Genomic DNA, 18,420 nt, shown 5'->3' with positions numbered 1-18,420 from the left:
GAGTTCAACCCAGATAAGTGTGAGGTTGTTCATTTTGGTAGGTCAAATATGATGGCAGAATATAGCATTAATGGAAAGACTCTTGGCAGTGTGGAGGATCAGAGGGATCTCGGGGTCTGAGTCCATAAGACACTCAAAGCTGCTACACAGGTTGACTTTGTGGTTAAGAAAGCACACAGTGCATTGGCCTTCATCAATCGTGGCATTGAGTTTAAGAGCCAAGAGGTAATGTTGCAGCTATTTAGGACCCTGGTCAGACACCACTTGGAGTACTGTGCTCAATTCTGGTCTCCTCACTACAGGAAGGACGTGGAAACCATAGAAAGGCTGCAGAGGAGATTTACAAGGATGTTGCCTGGATTGGGGAGCATGCCTTATGAGAATTGTTGGGTGAACCCAGCCTTTTCTCCTTGGAGTGATGGAGGATGAGAGGTGACCTGATAGAGGTGTATAAGATGATGAGAGGCATTGATCGTGTGGATAGTCAGAGGCTTTTTTCCCAGGGCTGAAATGGCTAACACGACAAGGCACCTTTTAAGGTGCTTGGAAGTAGGTACAGAGGAGATGCCAGGGGTAAGTTTTTTATGCAGAGAGTGGTGAGTGCGTGGAGGCTGCCAGCAGTGGTGGTGGAGGTGGAAATGATAGGACTCCTGGATGGATGGATACATGGAGCTTAGAAATATGGAGGGCTACAGGTAAACCTAAGTAGTTCTAAGGTAAGGACATGTTCAGCACAGCTTTGTGGGCCGAAAGGCCTGTATTGGGCTGTAGATTTGCTATGTTTCTAAGTTTGGGCTGATTACATTTTGGGGCACCATATACAGATCCTCCCTTTGCAGAGTTACATTCCTGTGAACTGTTCATAACCCAGGCAGTTTGAAAGTCAGAAGTCAAACCACAAACCAAGTTCACAACTGACATGAGCTGACTGCTGTTGGCAAATCTATCATGTCAGTCACCCAAAAGCTCGCTCACAGGTTATACATGAATCAGGCATTCGTAAGGCATGCGAGGACCTGTATTAGTGAACAAAGGGTTGCTATTGTTCACATCCAAAGGTGCCAGCATTGATAGATAAGGTAGTGAAGAAGGCAAAGAGAGTACGGTATTTGCCTGAATTAGTAGGGACACAAGTAGACTTGTTAATGCCATTTATTTCTTTGGTGACATGTTGAGAATTTTTGGCATTTCTTGTCATTTGGAATGCCATCATCTGCTGCGTTATTCTTTTTATTTATACTTAGTTTGTTCTGAAATTAACTTGTGAAGGACTGAATGGCAATCTATTTGAGCTCCCAGCACTGATATGGAACACTGCCAGCATTCAAAATAAACTGATGGTTGTGCAAACCTCAGAAAAACCCCTCAGCTTTCTTTTCCTCATTCCTGTTATGATTATAATGAAATGATTGATTTCATAGATTAATACTGTCTACTTGTTCAAGAGGTGCTGAGATTCAAACTGCTCTGAGCTCAAATTCAAATAGGGAGTGCCACTGTATCTATAAGGAAATTTTTGTGCTTCCTTTGTGTGTTCAAGTAAAAATGTCACCATCCAATGTACTTCATTTTATTTCTCAAAACTGCTGATAGCATATGATAAAATCAGAGTAAATGTACCATATTCAGGAATGTGATTTTTCCAGTTATAGGTATGAAAAATAAATAACAGCTTCACAAATGAAGATTAACGTGAAACTTCCTTATACATTTAAAGGAGAGAGTTCTGGGTTCCTGATTAGTAGAGGTATAAAAGGGCACAGGGAGAAGACAGGAGAATGGATTTGAGGGTGACACAGTAATAAATGAGCCATGATGGAACAGTGGAGCAGATTCAAAATCTTATGATCTTATGAATGACTGAAGCAATTTGGACACATTATGTGAGAAGAACTGCCATTCATTAAATTTCTCTGGCCTTTCAGGTGGATTAAATGATTCCATGTCAATATTTTGAAGAGCAGAGAGTTACCCCCAGTGTCATAGCAAAGGCTTCTTAAACAATATCTAAGAGTGATGATCCCTACTTATGGGATCTTTCTGCATATTTCGTATTTCAAATTCAGGTTTATTTATCATATATCGAAGCATACAGTGAAATACATTGCTTGCGTTAATAACCAACATGCTTAAGGATGTGCTGTGGCAGCCCGCGATCGTTACCACACATCCCAGTGCTCGATGCTGCCAGCGGATAGGGCCATAGCAAGCTTTAATCGACGCAGGTTATAGATTTGGACTCTCAGGTTTATGATGTGCTCTAGTTCTGGCCAGTCTTTTTTGTCGAAATCCTCTGCACCAGCCACCACTAGTGGGACTTCCCGGTGACCATTTTAATTCCGATTCCCATTCTTGATCCAACATGTCGATCCATGGCTTCCTCTTGTGCCAAGACAAGGCAACCCTTAAGATAAAGGAGCAACTCTGTATATTCCATCTGGGTAGCCTCCAATCTGATGGTAGGTATATCGATATATCTTTCCAGTGAGTTTCCCCCCACCTTCTTCTATTCCCCACTCTGACCTTTTAATTCTTCTCACCTGCATTTTACTGCCCCCTCCTCCTTCCCTTTCTCCTACTGTCCACTCTCCTATCAGATTCTTTCTTCTCCAGCCCTTGACCTTTCCTACCCACCTGGCTTCACCTATCACCTTCCAGCTTGTCTTGGTCCAAAACATCAACTGTTTACTCCTTTCCCTAGATGCTGCCTGACCCGTGGAGTTCCTCCAGCCTTCAATTCTGAATCCTCATATCCTGTGCTTTCGTTCTTACTTTTGTTGCCATTTGCGTGATTTTTTTCCCATGGGGAGGGGGTTTGATGTTTGATGTTTTCGTTGGGCGGGTTGGCTCCATGATTCTTCTCGCTTTATGACTGCCTGTGGGGGAAGATGAATTTCAGAGCTGTATTCTGCATGATACTTTGATTCATAAATGCACTTTAAAACTTTGAGCAGTGTCAACATAAGATGCCCACAAGGAACAACAGTAAAATAAGCCACTTTCCCACCCACTGAAACACACAGACAGGCTGCCTACCCCAGGACAGGCCATCTTCTGGTCCTCCACCCCTTGTCCCTGGACCCCCAGGCTTTTATATGAGGCCTCCAATCTCCAGTGCCTGGCCTAGACTTGCAGACCTGCAGATATCAGGCCTCTGACTACGCCTGGCCTCACCGATCACGGGACCTTGACCTTCTGGCCTCGAGCCCAGGACTCACCAGTCATCATGGAGCATTGACCTCCATTGGTCTGATACTGCCCTTCAAAACTGTTGCATCATTTACTGTTGATTTTATGTTCTTCCTGCTTCTCTTGTTAGAACTGCAGGTGTGCTTCAGAAGAACACAGCTCCTGTTGCGTCCTTCTGAAACCTCAATGGCTTGTAGTCTTCCTGTGTGGACTAGTAGCTGAAATGGGCCCATCGCCTCACACTGCCCAGGCCCCAAGCTCCAAGGCCTCAGTTCAATGAATGGCATGATTCCAGATCCATGACTGCAAGCAGTTGGACCAACAGGAGACAAGTGACTACAGAGTTCGATAAACAAACTTCTGGAGGACTGCAGTGGGTCAGGCGGCATCTGTGGAGAAAAATGGACAATGAACGATTCTGTCAAGACCCTTACTGTGAACCAGCAGAACATGATTGGAATATTTTTTATACTTGTCCTGTAACAAATAGGTTTGCTGCACTATCAATATTCACACTGATCGTGGTATCTTCAATTGAGAATACTGATACATTGTTCATAGCCTCCTTTATAGGTCTACAGTAAATTCCATCTAAAATGTCTTACTCACGTAAGAGTTACAAATCTTAACAGCAGTTGCCTTTTTTAAAGACTTTATTCAGCAACAATGAAAACATCGATTCATCTTGAACAGGCTGAATAGCTTCTGTATCAACCAGACCAAAATCTCACACCTTTTTTTTTACCCATGCAAGTCACAGCCTTCCTGCTCTAACATTCATATAACTTCTAATCCCTAATGAAAGGAATTTATAGCTTTAATTTGACTCAGCCACAAAGAAGAAACCCATGCTGCCCTCACTATTGCTATCACTTGCTCCTAAGATCATGTCCTTATTGAAATTATTTTACATTTTTTTCAATGCCCTATCCAATCTCCTGGATATTCTGTATGTTTCTTCAAATGCCATATCCAGCAAATCAATCTGCTTTGCTTGAATTCTCTTTCCTGACATCATGACACCTAAGCTAAAAATGTCTCCTGGACCTGACAACATATTCACCCACCATCTTCCCTGTCCTTGATTTTCTATACCTAATACATAATGCATCAAAAACTGAAAGTACACGATCAAAGCATCCCTTCAAATTTTCAAGATATCTTCTTTAAAGATCTCATCTGTGGTTTGTATCATTTGTAAAGTAATTTGTGCAATTAAAAACAAGAGAAAATCTGCAGATGCTGGAAATCCAAGCAACATACATAAAGTACTGGAGGAACTCAGCAGGCTAGGCATCAAGATCTCTAGCTGGTAATGATACTTTCAGGAATGGGACAATATAGTGTTGTCTGTCCTCCCTGCAGACCACAACAGTATCACTTGCTCTCATGAGCACGTGTTGCTTTTCATTCTGGTGTCTTCCCCCTTCCTTTCCATTCCTGAAGAGTGTTCTCAGCCCAAAATGTCAACTGCTTATTCATTTCCATAGATGCTGCCTGACTTGCTGAGTTCCTCCAGCAATTTGTGTGCGTCGCTTTGGATTTCCAGCGTGAGCAGATTTTCTCATGTTCGTGCGTTTTAAATGTATTTTCAGAAGTTTGTCTGAAGTTAAACATGTAGCTGTTCTTTTTTGCGAGTGAGGGGTCGAGGACTGTTATGTGTGGGGGGGTCATTGATTGTTATTGTAGTTGTTTTTTTTAGATGTGGGAAAGGGAGGATTTTGGGGCCTGTGAGTTTTGTTTCTTTTCTTTCTGATGCTGTTCGGGGGTGGAGGGAGTTGATGTCTTCTCTTTTATCAACACCCATGGTCCTTCTGTGTTTACTTGGCTATCTGGAGCAGACAACTATCAGAGTTGTAATATATATGGATAATTTGAGAATAAAAAATGAACCTTTAAAATAAATAATCTGTGTTTAAACTACTTTTTTAGCATCTTCTCCTTACACACACACACACACACACACACACACACACACACACACACACACACACACACACACACACACACACACACACACACACACACACACACACACACACACACACACACACACACACACACACACACACACCTACTATATAGACATGTACTGTTCTGGCTTACATATTTAATCGCTGTGGAAGATTTCTTATTCTTGTGGGATAATGTCTTTCCTGATAAGGGGATCACTCTGCTTGACTGGTAAAACCTGTGGTTATGAAACAATCTCAGGTTCTGATGCCTCCTCCATGGTGGTTGTAGGAGTTGACTCTGGGACTGTAGGAGATGGTCCTGACAGTGCTTGAAACCTTTCTTCTCTAACAATTGATTCTGCTTTCTTCAACAGATCAATGTGTCATCTCCAGATGGCATCAGGTACAATCTCCACTGTGTAGGGGAATGGTCCAGTTCTGTCCTCAATTTTTCTAAGTGCTCACTTTTGATCAAATTTATGGTCCCTTGTCAGGATTGCTTATCCCGGAGTGAGTCATTGAACCTCCTTGTTTGAGAAGCTCTCAGTTTGTCAGAGATGTTTGTCCTGAAACTCCTTCTGAGATTGGCTGTGAGGAGATCCAAGTGTGAGCTCAAGATACGACCCAGGAGCAGCAAAGGTGGTGAGTTGTTGGTTGTGGAGTGAGAATTGAGAAATGCAGGGTGGAAATCGACAAGCTTCCGATTCAGTGTCAGTGTAGTGTCTGCTGACATTGCTCACTGTGCATTCTTGAGACTCTGGTCAAACCATTAAACCAAGTCATTTGTAGCTGGTTGGTATGGTGCGGATGTAATATGTCTTACTCCATTCATTTTCAGGAATGACTGAAACCATTCCGCAACTAACAGTTGTCCATTGTCACTGACTAAGTGTTCTGGAACACCAGTCCTCGCGAAGAGGCTTCTCAACTCATTAACATTGTGGGAGTCTGTAGTGGAGGCGATTGGGAACACTTCTGGCCACTTTGTAGCTGCATCCTCTACTACCAAGAAATCTGTGCCCATAAATGGTCCAGCAAAATCCACACAAATCCCCTGCCGGGGCAATGCAGGCCATTCCCAGGGATGGAGGGGCATTGCTTTTGGCATCATCTAGATGAGGTGGCATCACGAACGGTGCATGGAAAGCTGCTCATTCTGTTGATCCAACCCAGCCCACCAGACAAAGCTTTGAGTCAACACTTCCCTTTCGACCACAGCTAGATGACCAGCAAGTAGCTCCTCTGACACTTCAGTTCTCAGCTTGTATGGTACAGTAACTCTCAATCCCCATATAAGGCAAACACTGGCATGGGCAAGTTCATCCCAGTGCTGGTAAAAACGAGGGAACTCGAATTCCAGCCATTTTGGGTGACGAATCAGACCTAAGACAGTGTAGGGTCTTTTCTGGTTTCCCTTTGGATCATCTCTGCCATAACAGGAAGACTTGCAAAATGGATTAGGGAGAATCAATCAAGAAGAGTGTCCTCTTTTGTAATTTTTTCAGGCATTTCCTTTCCCAAGGGAAAACAGGACAATCCATCAGCATTTCCATGATTAGGTGGCCTCTTGAATTCGATCTTGTAACTGTATTGTAACCTCCAAGAACCAGAGCCCATCTCTGCATTTGTGCTGCTGCTGTTAGTGGAACACCCTTCTGTGGATTGAAAATGGACACCAGTGGTTGATGATCAGTAATGAGGGTAAACGCTCTCTCATACAACTACTGGTTGAAATGTGTTACAGCCCATACCAGACTTTAGGCATCCCTGTCAATCTGTGTATATCCTTTCTCCGTAGTGGTAAGGAATTCCTTGCAGAAGCAATGGGTATTCACCTCCATCACTCTTAACATGTGACATGACTGCACCTATGCCATAAGGCAAGATGTCACAGGCAAGCTTCACTGGATGATGTGGATCATAATGTCTGAGTACAGTGTCTGATGTCACCGCTTCCTTTGCGTTTGGAAAACCACCTCACAGTTCTTTATCCATTGCCGTTTCTTCCGAATCTGTAGTGTTACGAATGTGCCGCAACTCTGAGGGGCCGAAGGGTACAAAGTCGCCCCCTCCTTTCTGAGAATCGCAAGATCGCTATTAATTCGGGTCTGGGACCCAGGAAATGAGAGAGAATCCACAAGGTTTGGAATGTGTCCTGGCCTCAGCGAAACAAAACCATTGATAACGGCTATTGTCTCTTGGAGACAGAATTGTGTATTGAGTACTGTACTATTCATTGGAACCCCTCAGGGGATGACCAGAGTGGGCTGGTTGAGGGATTGCATCATCCCAACCTGATTGACATCTGAGACCCCGTGAGTAAGGATAAAAGAGGGTCTGGGGAACAAGTCCTTTAGACACACCAGGAGAAACGCTAGAAATCCCATGACAGTGTTTAATAGCGACAGCCGGTGGGGGCTCGTGTGCATCCTTCCCTTGCCTGGGTTTGACGGGCTCACCACGGAAGAACGGCTTTAGCTAAAGGGGAGGCCACAAGTGAACAGCCACACCAACGAGACTCCGACGGATCAAAATAATAAAAGGAAAAGCCGGCAAGTTTTTCTCCAAAAAACTCTCTCTCTCTCTCCAACCATTGCAAACCCAACGGTCCCCAAAGGCTGCAGCCTGCATGAACTGAGTGAACTTTATATTTCCATCGGACAATACATTATCCCCTAGACAACGATAGAGCTTATTTCTTATTGATTATTATTATACCCGCACTTTTAGATTTAGTATTGACGACGTATATTATCTGTATATTTGTATTGGTATTACTTTTGTGTATTTTTACTAATAAATACTGTTAAAAATTGTATCATCAGACTTCAACGGACCTCTCTATCTTTGCTTGTAAGTGACCCAGTTACGGGGTTCGTAACAGTAGAAATGAGTTCAAGGGGTGGAGCATAGTGGCCAGGTTTGGCAGGAATCTTTTGCAGTAATTGAAAAATCTTAAAAAAGACCCACAACTGTGCCACATCCTTTGGCCTAGGGGCATCCACCACCGTCTGAGTTTTAACAGCACCTTTGTGTAAATCTTATGCGTCAATGGTGTGACCATAGTAAGTGATGCTTGGTTTAAAGAATTCACCTTTGTTACATTCTGCCCTGAGCCCATAATCTTCTAATATTTTAACACTGTTTTGAGGTTTTGGAGATGTTCCTTGTCATCCTTACCAGTAACAGTGATGTCGTCCAGGTAGATGAGATTTGCAGATTTGCAGCACCTGGTCCATAGCTTTCTGCCAGAGTGCAGGTGCAGATGCTTTCCCTGAAAAAAAAAGCCTATTACATCAATAAAATCCTTTGTGAGCGTTTATGGTGAGAAAAACTTTGGACTCTCCTTCCATCTCTATTTTCAAGTAGGGCTCAGCTAAGTCTACTCTGCTGAAGTGTTTGCAAAGACATCCTTTATCCTGGGCAGAGAGTATTGATCTAATTTCAATACCTCAAATCCTGACAGATCCATCCTTCTTGGCTACTAGGAACCTCTGGAGTTGTCCATGGGCTCCGCTCAATCTTAGAAAGAATTCCTTTAGACTCCCATGCGATCTAGCTTACTGGCTACTTTGCCACGAATGGTAAAAGGAAGTGTACAGTCTTTGTAAATCTTGGGTGTGGCATTTTCAATTAGCACTATTTTACCCTTGATATGTTTGAGTTATCCATTGCCATTCTTGAACATTTCTTAATTCATTTTCAGATGACTCTGCTGGAGGAAATGTGGCATGCAAATGGTGGGTGACCCTTCAACAAGTTGTAGTTGTCCCAGCCAATCATGCTCCCACAGTGCAGGTCCTCCTGTTTTTTACCACATACAAGCCCAATGTGGCTAATTGGTTGTTATAGTTCACTGTTACAAATATAATTCCTACAGGTATAATCTTTTCTCCACTATAAGTTCATAGTTGGATGTTTGTAGGCTTCAGTTCAGTTTCTTTGAAATACTGTTCAAACTCATTTTGTGTAATGACTGAAACAATGAAGTCAGTATCCAATTCCATTTTAGTTAATTTGCCGTTCACTTCCAACATAAGCCACGTTGCTTGTCACTTGTTAGTTTTCGCATTATATATCTCAAGGCTACATAGTCCTGGATCACTCTAATCATTTTTTCATCAGCAGCCTGGAGTTTAGTACTCTTTTTGAAACTGCAACTTGAATTTTTATCTTTATTTCTTCCCTGTGCAATTTATTTTGTCTTCATGCCATGCTCATTGTATGTGTCCTACTTTGTTGCATTTTCTGCAAGTTTCACCTTTAAATTTGCATTGGTTTGGTGTATGTGAGCCCTTGCAATTTGTTCAGCCAGATGGGTTTCTGTTTGGACATTGCAATTTTGTTCACACTCACTTTCATTCCTGACTGCACCTCTAGCTGCTGTTTCCATTTCATCTGCTTTTAAAAGTGAGTTGTGTTTCAGTTAAGAGCCATTTTTAAATGTTTTCTTGTAAGATTCTACAAACTAAATGATCTCTCAGTGCATCATGAGCCCAGAGTGAGTCACCGGGCAGCGTAGTCTAGTCCCCGAATGCTTTGCAATAGCCAGGTCCTAGTGTGAAGTACAATCCACCGTTTAAACAGTTCAAACACTGGCCCTAATTGGAAGCAAGTGCTGATTTTGTTCACTCTCCATGATGTTCACTCTTCTCTCCATGGCGCAGGAACCTTTCTCTGTTCCGGTGTTGGGTCAATTTAAACACCGCTCCAGCTAGAGGCTTTGGTTCTACTCCAGGCTGCTCTGGGCTGCAGATCTGAGGATCAACTTGGTTCGGAACGTTGTTGTCTGCTTCAATTGTTTGCATGATTTGTGCTTTCTTTCACCTCTCTCTTGTAAAATGGGTGTTGGTCTTTTATTTTTCCTTAATTGGTTTCTTCTGGGCTTCTTGCTTTGTGGCTACCTGTAAGCAAACAAATCTCAATGTTTATACATTCTTTGATAATGTACTTTGAATCTCTTAAATCATGATTTACTAAGACCATCACTGAACTAACAATGTTCGACAATTTCTTCAATTCAGCCACATAAGCTGAAATGAATTCCCCTTCCTTTTGATTCCATTTATGAAACCTAAAGCATTCTGCAATCAACAATGGCTTTGATTCTAAATGTTTCTACATTACATTCACAATATCAGCAAAGCTCATTTCAGCTAGTTTGGTTAGAGCAGCAACTGTATACTCTTGTACCTATTACACTCAGCAAAACTGGCACTTGCTTCTTATTGCTATTCCATTTGTTTCAAACTACTGCTCAATTCATTCAGTGTACATTATCCAATTATCTGTTGCACAATCAAACATGCCTACCTTTCCAATGTAGCCAGCCATTTCTGCTTTTTTAAAAATTTTAATTTTACTATTACTCATTACTCACTATTTATGAACCCATGAATTTTGTCCATTTTTACACAGCCATCTCTCCCTCCTTCTGAAGAAACATGTGCTGTACTCTTTTTAAAACTCAAAAGTTTGTCTCTACCCTTCTGAAGAAAAATTGTGCTTCACTTCAACAGGTAGGTAGTCATCTTGGGTTTATTTTAAAGCTTCCTCATTATCACCATTATGTTTTGTAAGTTCAGAAACGAATCAAAAGAAAAGCATGTGAACTGGGGGACACGTGTCTATGTAGTTTCCATTCCTTAGTGAGGTGCACACATATGACATTGTAGCGTAATGACATATGTCATTCATGTACTTCTTACGTATAACCTGTAATGAATTATATAAACAAACAAGAATGCTTAATCAAGCAATATATTTACAATGTTTCTCAAATATTACTGAAATATTAAATAGATGAAACCCTTTTTTACTGAGCATCTCTAGAGACAGGGATGGCTAGCCCCTCACTAACAAGACAGGTGAGAAAACCACCTTTCTCAAATTCCATATGTCTAAGGTTGGTATGAGTTGGGTCCCACCAGACAGGGAGAGCCAGGATGTTTCAACCACCCGCAACCCCAATACTGTGTAAATGCTGCCCACTTGCAATTACCTGTCAGCAAGGAATAACAGATCGTACACTGCATACCATTATAAAGAAAGTATATTTACAAATTTCAGCTTTATTGAACAGTTATTAGAAAAAGAAAAAAAAACAATTAAAAGGGCACATTACAATTATTCCAGTTCAAATGTGCCCATAAGCTGGAGCTCACCTTGAAGTTGTCTTTAACTCACGTGCTGGATCCACAGTCTGTATGAAAGCACACACCACCTCCTGAATGTTGCTCGAAATTCATCTCAAACAAATGGGCTCCCCCAAAGGAGCATTGATCCTTCCCTCTTGAAGCCATTATTCTGCACAAGGCACCTTGTGCAACAGTAACAGCATCTTCAGTTACCTGTCTTCTCCCAGATCCTGCCAAAAAGACCTTGACCCACTCCAGTGTCCATCACAAAAAAAATCTAGAACCTTTTCCCAATTCCATCATCCTGATTGGATAACACTACATTCCTAAGCATGAACATCACAACCCCTTTTATTCAGCTCAAACCCAAACAGGCTGAAAGCAGAACAGACTGCTCTTGCAGGACTGCTAAAATGAAATACCTACAGCATAGCAGTAAAGATCTTAACCAGGGCGTTACATACAGAATCGTTGGTGTGGAACATAAACACAGTGACAATGAACTGTTGAGCTTAAAATCCTAATGCACTGTGCAATTAGATCTCTGCAATTCTTCAAAAGATAAACAAAATCATTAATAACTATTAACACCCTCTTTTCAAATGTCATTTTACGCTGATAATGTTCCTCCTGTGAACTAGTTATTTCCTCCCTGAACACAATGTTCTTCAATGGCGTTTTGCCTTTGAGCCAAATATGATGGCATCTTCTTGATCATGATACCATTAGTCATATATTCAAATTAGTTAACTTGCTTAAAGGCCAGTAGCATATACTTTTTACTTTTTGACTTGCGTTGGAAATGCATCTTATTATATGTTAACTTATTGTGGCAATATTACCTGATGTGTTATGTTCTGTGTTGTGTACCTTGGTCCAGAAGAACGTTGTTTCATTTGGTAGATGGTTGAATGTCAATAAACTTGAACTCAATCCTAGGGCCTGAATGGCCTCAGCAAGACAGAATGTAAGGGGGTTCGGTTAAGAACATGCAGCAGAGTTATTCTATTGACAGGGTGTTTTACTGGTTTGAGTATGAAAGTGCTTTGGTATCAACTGAATCACCATGAGATGATCCACAACATGAATCCTCACTGAAGCCAATCATCCTCTTGATTGTAAAGAACAAAGAGAATTCATTTAGGTGTTCTTAAAAAGTTGGCTTGGTAACAGGATAGGGAGCTTCAATGGTGTCTAGTAAATGTCAGAACTGATTGCTAAATGTAGATAAGTTCCTCAGTGTCTAACAATTCTATTTAGGAAAAAATGCAATCAAAAGCATAAGAAAGACTCTGTAGACGCTGTGAACCAAACTAAGTCAGAACAAGCAGAAAGTACTCTACACATCAGTGTGAGAGAGAAAGGGGGCTTCAGGTTAACATCAGCAGCAACATAGAATTATTTCCCTCAAAATTTGTTTCTAAAACTGTTCAGTGGGGAATTTTATGCTAACATTTCCTGTTCTCAAACAGGAGGGTGGGTGAAATTCTCTCTAGTTGATTCTGTAACTAAGGTACATATCAACAAGCTGTTGCAAGTTGGTGTGCAACAGTCCAAAACACATTTCCAAGTCTGATGACTCACCAGAAAAAAACTAGAAGAGAGTTAATTTGGTTCTAAGGACTGTGATTCATCCTGCTTGATTCCAGGCAATTCTCCAAGTAGATGCCTAATAAGTCCAGAACGAGGGGTCACAGTTTAAGGATAGAGGGGAAGCCTTTTAGGACCGAGATGAGGAAAAACTTCTTCACACAGAGAGTGGTGAATCTGTGAAATTCTCTGCCACAGGAAACAGTTGAGGCCAGTTCATTGGCTGTATTTAAGAGGAAGTTAGATATGGCCCTTGTGGCTAAAGGGATCAGGGGGTATGGAGAGAAAGCAGGTACAGGGTTCTGAGTTGGATGATCAGCCATGATCATACTGAATGGCGGTGCAGGCTCAAAGGGCCAAATGGCCTACTCCTGCACCTATTTTCTATGTTTCTATGTTTCTATGCCCTTCCTGGCCAAGCTGCAAAGAGCTGTGTATATTTCAGTGATTAAACAATAGTAGTACCCCTATACACAAGAGTTCCTAAGTCTTGCTAACTTGTGCCCAAACTACCTGTGATTAGGCTTTTCATTGGATAAACTCTAATTCCAGTAAACATGGATGAAATCGTATTAATGGTAAGACTCATGGCAGTGTGGAGGATCGGGGGATCTTGTAGTCCGAGTCCATAGGACACTCAAAGCAGCTGCGCAGGTTGACTCTGTGGTTAAGAAGGCGTACAGTGTATTGGCCTTCATCAATCGTGGAATTAAACTTAGGAGCTGTATAGGACCCTGGTCAGATCTCAGTTGGAGTACTGTGCTCAGTTCTGATTGCCTCACTACAGGAAGGATGTGGAAACCATAGAAAGGGTGCAGAGGAGATTTGCAAGGATGTTGTCTGAATTGGGGAGCATGTCTTATGAGAGTAGGTTGTATGAACTCAGCCTTTTCTCCTTGGAGTGACGGAGGATGAGAGGTGACCTGATAGAGGTGTATAAGATGATGAGAGGCATTGATCATGCGGATAGTCAGAGGCTTTTTCCCAGGGCTGAAATGGTTGCCACAAGAGGACACAGGTTTAAGGTGCTGGGGAGTAGGTACAGAGGAGATGTCAGGGGTAAGTCTTTTACGCAGAGAGTGGTGAGTGCGTGGAATGAACTGCCGGCAACCGTGGTGGAGGCAGATACGATAGGGTCTTTTAAGAGACTTTTGGATACATATATGGAACTTAGAAAAATAGAGGGCTAAGGGTAAGCCTAGTAATTTCTAAGGTAGAGACATTTTCGGCACAACTTTGTGGACCAAAGGGCCTGTATTGTGCTGTAGGTTTTCTATGTTTCTATGTTTCTAACATATATCTTTGTCTGTTTGCTTGTTTGTTTGTTTATTTATTGATTGATTGAGATGCAACGTGGAATAAACCCTTCCAATCCTTCAAGCTGCACTGCCCAACATTCCCCTGATTACCCTAGCCTAATCATGGGACAATTTACAATGACCAATTAACCACTAACCACTGCAGCTTTGGATTGTGGGAGGAAACCAGAGCACCTGGAGGAAACCCACGAGGTCACAGGGAAATGTACAAGCTCCTTACAGATAGCGGCAGGAATGGATTACACATGCTTACCTTTCCTTCTTTGTCCCTAGAATAAAGACCCCAAGTAACATCAACATTTGTGTTTGCATCCAACTCTTCTCACTCCCAACAAACCAAGACTTTTCCCCACAGCTGAATATATTCTATTTTCATTATATTTCGTGCGTAGCAATCTTCCGATGTGTGTCTGTTGCAGCTTTCTGGTTGAGCTGCGAGCAAAGTAGTGATGGGCTGTGCTATCTTCCAGATCCTCTCGCACACCTTTCACCATAACAAACACTCAATGGGAGGCAGCACTGTTACCAAATTAAGAATCATGCAGAGGGCGGTATGGAACGAGAAGCGAGAAGCTGTTGAGGCAGGTAGAGTAGCACTTGGACGCATTTAGGAAGCACATGGATAGGTAAATGGAGAGGTGGGGCTTAGAGGGATATGGGCTGAACGTAGGTAATTGGGACTAGCTGGTTGAGCACCATGAACAAATGGGCTAAAGGTCCTGTATACATGCTGACTTGCATCGTGACATAGCCCGGTTTTTGCCGCTTTCTCATGTCCATTTGGCCTTTGTGATCATTTGAAATCACCTCCCAGCATCACCGAGGGCTGGCATTGAGTATGAGTTGACTCATTGAGATCTGAGATCCAATAAGGAGAAAACTTATGCTCCTGTCTTTGTACTCACTTTCTCAATTTAATACCATTTATCTGCAATAACCAAATTTATAACAGTCGAAATGTCTTTACTATTTCACAAACATTTATGATAATTCATTTCTTTCTTGCTTGGTATGCTTTTGATTAAACAAACATACGGCAAGATACACAGAGAATATTTTAAAACACTGGAAAAGTCTGCGCTTGAGACTTGCCACACTACAATCTCATCGGCAGTAATTCATTAGCTGATTCTATCGTTAGAAGCCACTCTTCCAAATGCCATGCCAACTCTGCAGCTAAACTGGACAGGTAACGAGCAAATTGCCTCTGAACCAAACTATTAGCACTGACATTGCCTCAGCTAATAAAGGGACAATGTAATTGACTGATGTACTTGCCAAATGCGGAAGGTTTTCTTGCATCTGAAGAAAAACACCAGGCATTTGAAACAACACACACAAAATGCTGGTGGAACACAGCAGGCCAGGCAGCATCTATAGGGAGAAGCGCTGTCGACGTTTCGGGCCGAGACCCTTCGTCAGGACTAACTAAAAGGAAAGATAGTAAGAGATTTACTCTTACTATCTTTCCTTTCAGTTAGGCATTTGAAATACCAGGCATGGACAGAAACTTGTGTGAGGCTTAAACTTCTATTAAGCCAAAGTATTTGTTCTATGTTGCAATTAATTTCATAGTTCTTGAATTGTTCTACAGGACTTTAATAGTCCTTGAATTAATGCAAATGAAAAGGGCCTTGCTATTAATATCATGCTATCACTATAACCTTTGCCAATGTCCTTTGGCTGTGTTAATATATTTGCTCTTGCAAACTATTTCTTAATCCTAGAAAATAATATTTGCTTAGTTTTAATTTGTCTTTAAACATGAACCCTTTGCTAGTTCCCTTTCTTTCACCAAACTTCTTCAAACTCCAGGCACAAAAAGGCTTCGACTTGCACAAGAAAACATTTAAAGGCATCCCACTTTCCAGCAGCATCATTACCCTTGCATAGTTTATTTGTCCATTTGCGTACTTGCGCCCTCGAAATACATTGTTATCATTAACTTCTTCCACACCTTTGCCTTAATTGATTAAAGCTAGTGATCCTTGTGCCCATGTGTTCCCTGCAATGGAGAATTGGTACGCTTCCAGTTCACCACTAAGGTTTAAGCCAAGTTATCATTTCTGACTAAAGCAATGCAAAATAGAAAGATTGTCTATTCTGTCTAGAATTTCAGTTGCCCGCCCTTCAATACTGTAGTAGTAGTGTAATCACTTGAGTCGAGTATGATGTTCTCCCAAGGGGTTATTTCCTTAATGGGGAATATCTGTGCATGACTTTGTTTAACATGGGGAGACTGATGCACGGGCAGCCACCACACAGCCTTTAACACATCAGGATTAGGATCCAGTGGCATGGAGTGAAAGACAACTTTATTGATGCAGCCTTTCTCCGCCTTCACTACTGTTATGATGTGCCGTCATCTACTACCAACTCCACCATTGAGGTCTCGGTTGGTTTGGTCTTTGTCCGTAATGACTGTGGTATGTAATTTTATCCCAGTACAATTGAAAATGAGTTCTTCCTGAATTGTGACATTGCTGTTCCTTGCTGCTTTGGCCTAAATGAAGATCATTATCCCATTCCTGGAGGCTTGACCTTAGACGTGTTGCAGAGTAAAGAGAATATTGGAAGTAGGTGAGAATAGAATGTGTGAAATTAGTGGATGGTGTGATAGCTTGTGTGCTTAATGATATATGGGTGTGTGCATCGAATAAACCAATGCATTAAAGAACAGGTTTTTCATTAATGTGCAGTTTATCTTGTCTTTTTTTTTTGTAAGCCATGAAATTTCCTGATTTGCTGCTGAATGAGTTTCCTGCCAGGCTCTCCTTGTGGTGGCTTTGGGAAGCTTCCTGGCCATATTGTGCAAAGAACTTCCCTCCTGCCATTCATTTCATTGATCCCATCTTGAGCTCAGTCCTCCTCTGCAGCATCTTTGTCCTCCAGGAGAGCCACAGTGTGTCTTCCTACTCCTTCATAAAAACATATGACTCTTATTTTATTGCTGATGGCAACAGTGTTGAACTGCATTTAAGAGCTGGGCAAGTTGTATTTTAGAGTTTTGTTCTGAATACAAAACACTGTAATTCTATTTCAAATGTCTTTTTGGCCAATTTTGGATGAGGTAGTAAATTGGATTCAATAGTGGCTTCATGGGAGAGCTGGTGAGTCGTAGTAGATGGCTGCCTCTCTGGAGGCTTCTGACAGGGGTCAGTGCTGGGTCTGTTGTTGTTTGTTGTCTATATCAACAATCTGGGTGATAATGTGGTTAACTAGATCAGAGAATTTGCAGATGACACCAAGGTCAGAGGCATAGTGGACAATGGGGCAGGCGATCAAAACTTGCAGTGGAATCTGGACCACTTGGAAAAATGGGGTGAAAATGGCAGATAGAATGTAGTGTGAAGTGTTACACTTTGGGAGGACAAACCAGTGAACACAGTAAGGCAGTGAGATGGGTGATAGAACAGAGGGATCTGGGAATATAGATCCTCAATTCATTGAAAGTGGCATCACAGGTAGGTAGGGTCATAAAGAAAACTTTTGCATTAGTCTTCATATATCAAAGTATTGAGTAGAGGAGTTGGAACGTTCTGTTGAAGTTGTACAAGGTGTTGGTGAGGCCCAATTTGGAGTATTGTGTGCAGTACTGCAGGAAAGATATCAACGAGATTGAAATTTTCACGGATGTTGCTAGGACTTGAGAACCTGAGTTAAAGAGAACGGTTGGATAAGTTAGGACTTTATTCCCTGAAGTGTAGGAGAATGAGGGGGAGTGGATTTGATAGAAGTATACAAAATTATGAAAGGCTTAGACAGATACAAAACAAGCAGGCTATTTCCACTGAGGTTGGGAGAAACTAGAACTAGAGGTCATGGGTGAAGGGTGAAAGGAGAAAGATTTAATGAGAGACCTATGAGGAAGTACTTCACTGAGTGGGTGATGAGAGTGTGGAAGAAGCTGCCAGAGGTAGTGGTGGACGCAAGGTAGAGTTCAACATTTAAGAGAGATTTGGACAAGTACACGAACGAGTGGGGTATGGAGGGCTATGCTCTTGGTGTAGGTCAACAGGACTAGGCAGAATAACAGTTCAGCACGGACTAGGTGGGTCAAAGAGCCTGTCTCTGTGCTTCAATGTTCTATGACTCCATGGCTATTTTGCAAAAGGACCTCAAAGTGCACTTTGGCACAAGCACTGAATGTAATGACATTTTATTGAACTTAAAACAGGTGCATTCCAATTTCGAGACAATAGTATTAGTAGTGTTACGTACCCTGTAACT

At 41.9% G+C, this 18,420-nt stretch overlaps 1 long non-coding RNA gene across 1 annotated transcript; it reads right to left on the bottom strand.

Moving 5' to 3' along the window:
- Window positions 1-2,090: 2,090 nt before the first annotated feature.
- LOC140735197 (uncharacterized) lies at window positions 2,091-8,937 on the bottom strand. The gene is made up of 3 exons (XR_012100720.1): window positions 8,325-8,937; window positions 3,219-3,578; window positions 2,091-2,876 (listed from the first exon to the last, which is right to left on the bottom strand). It is a non-coding gene; the product is annotated as an uncharacterized lncRNA (long non-coding RNA).
- Between the last annotated feature and the right edge of the window lie 9,483 nt (window positions 8,938-18,420).

The sequence above is a fragment of the Hemitrygon akajei genome, chromosome 11 (genome assembly GCF_048418815.1).
Source record: "Hemitrygon akajei chromosome 11, sHemAka1.3, whole genome shotgun sequence".
Lineage (NCBI taxonomy): Eukaryota > Metazoa > Chordata > Chondrichthyes > Myliobatiformes > Dasyatidae > Hemitrygon > Hemitrygon akajei.
Note: the sequence above shows the minus strand (reverse complement) of the source record. Positions and strands in the feature narration are given on the sequence as shown.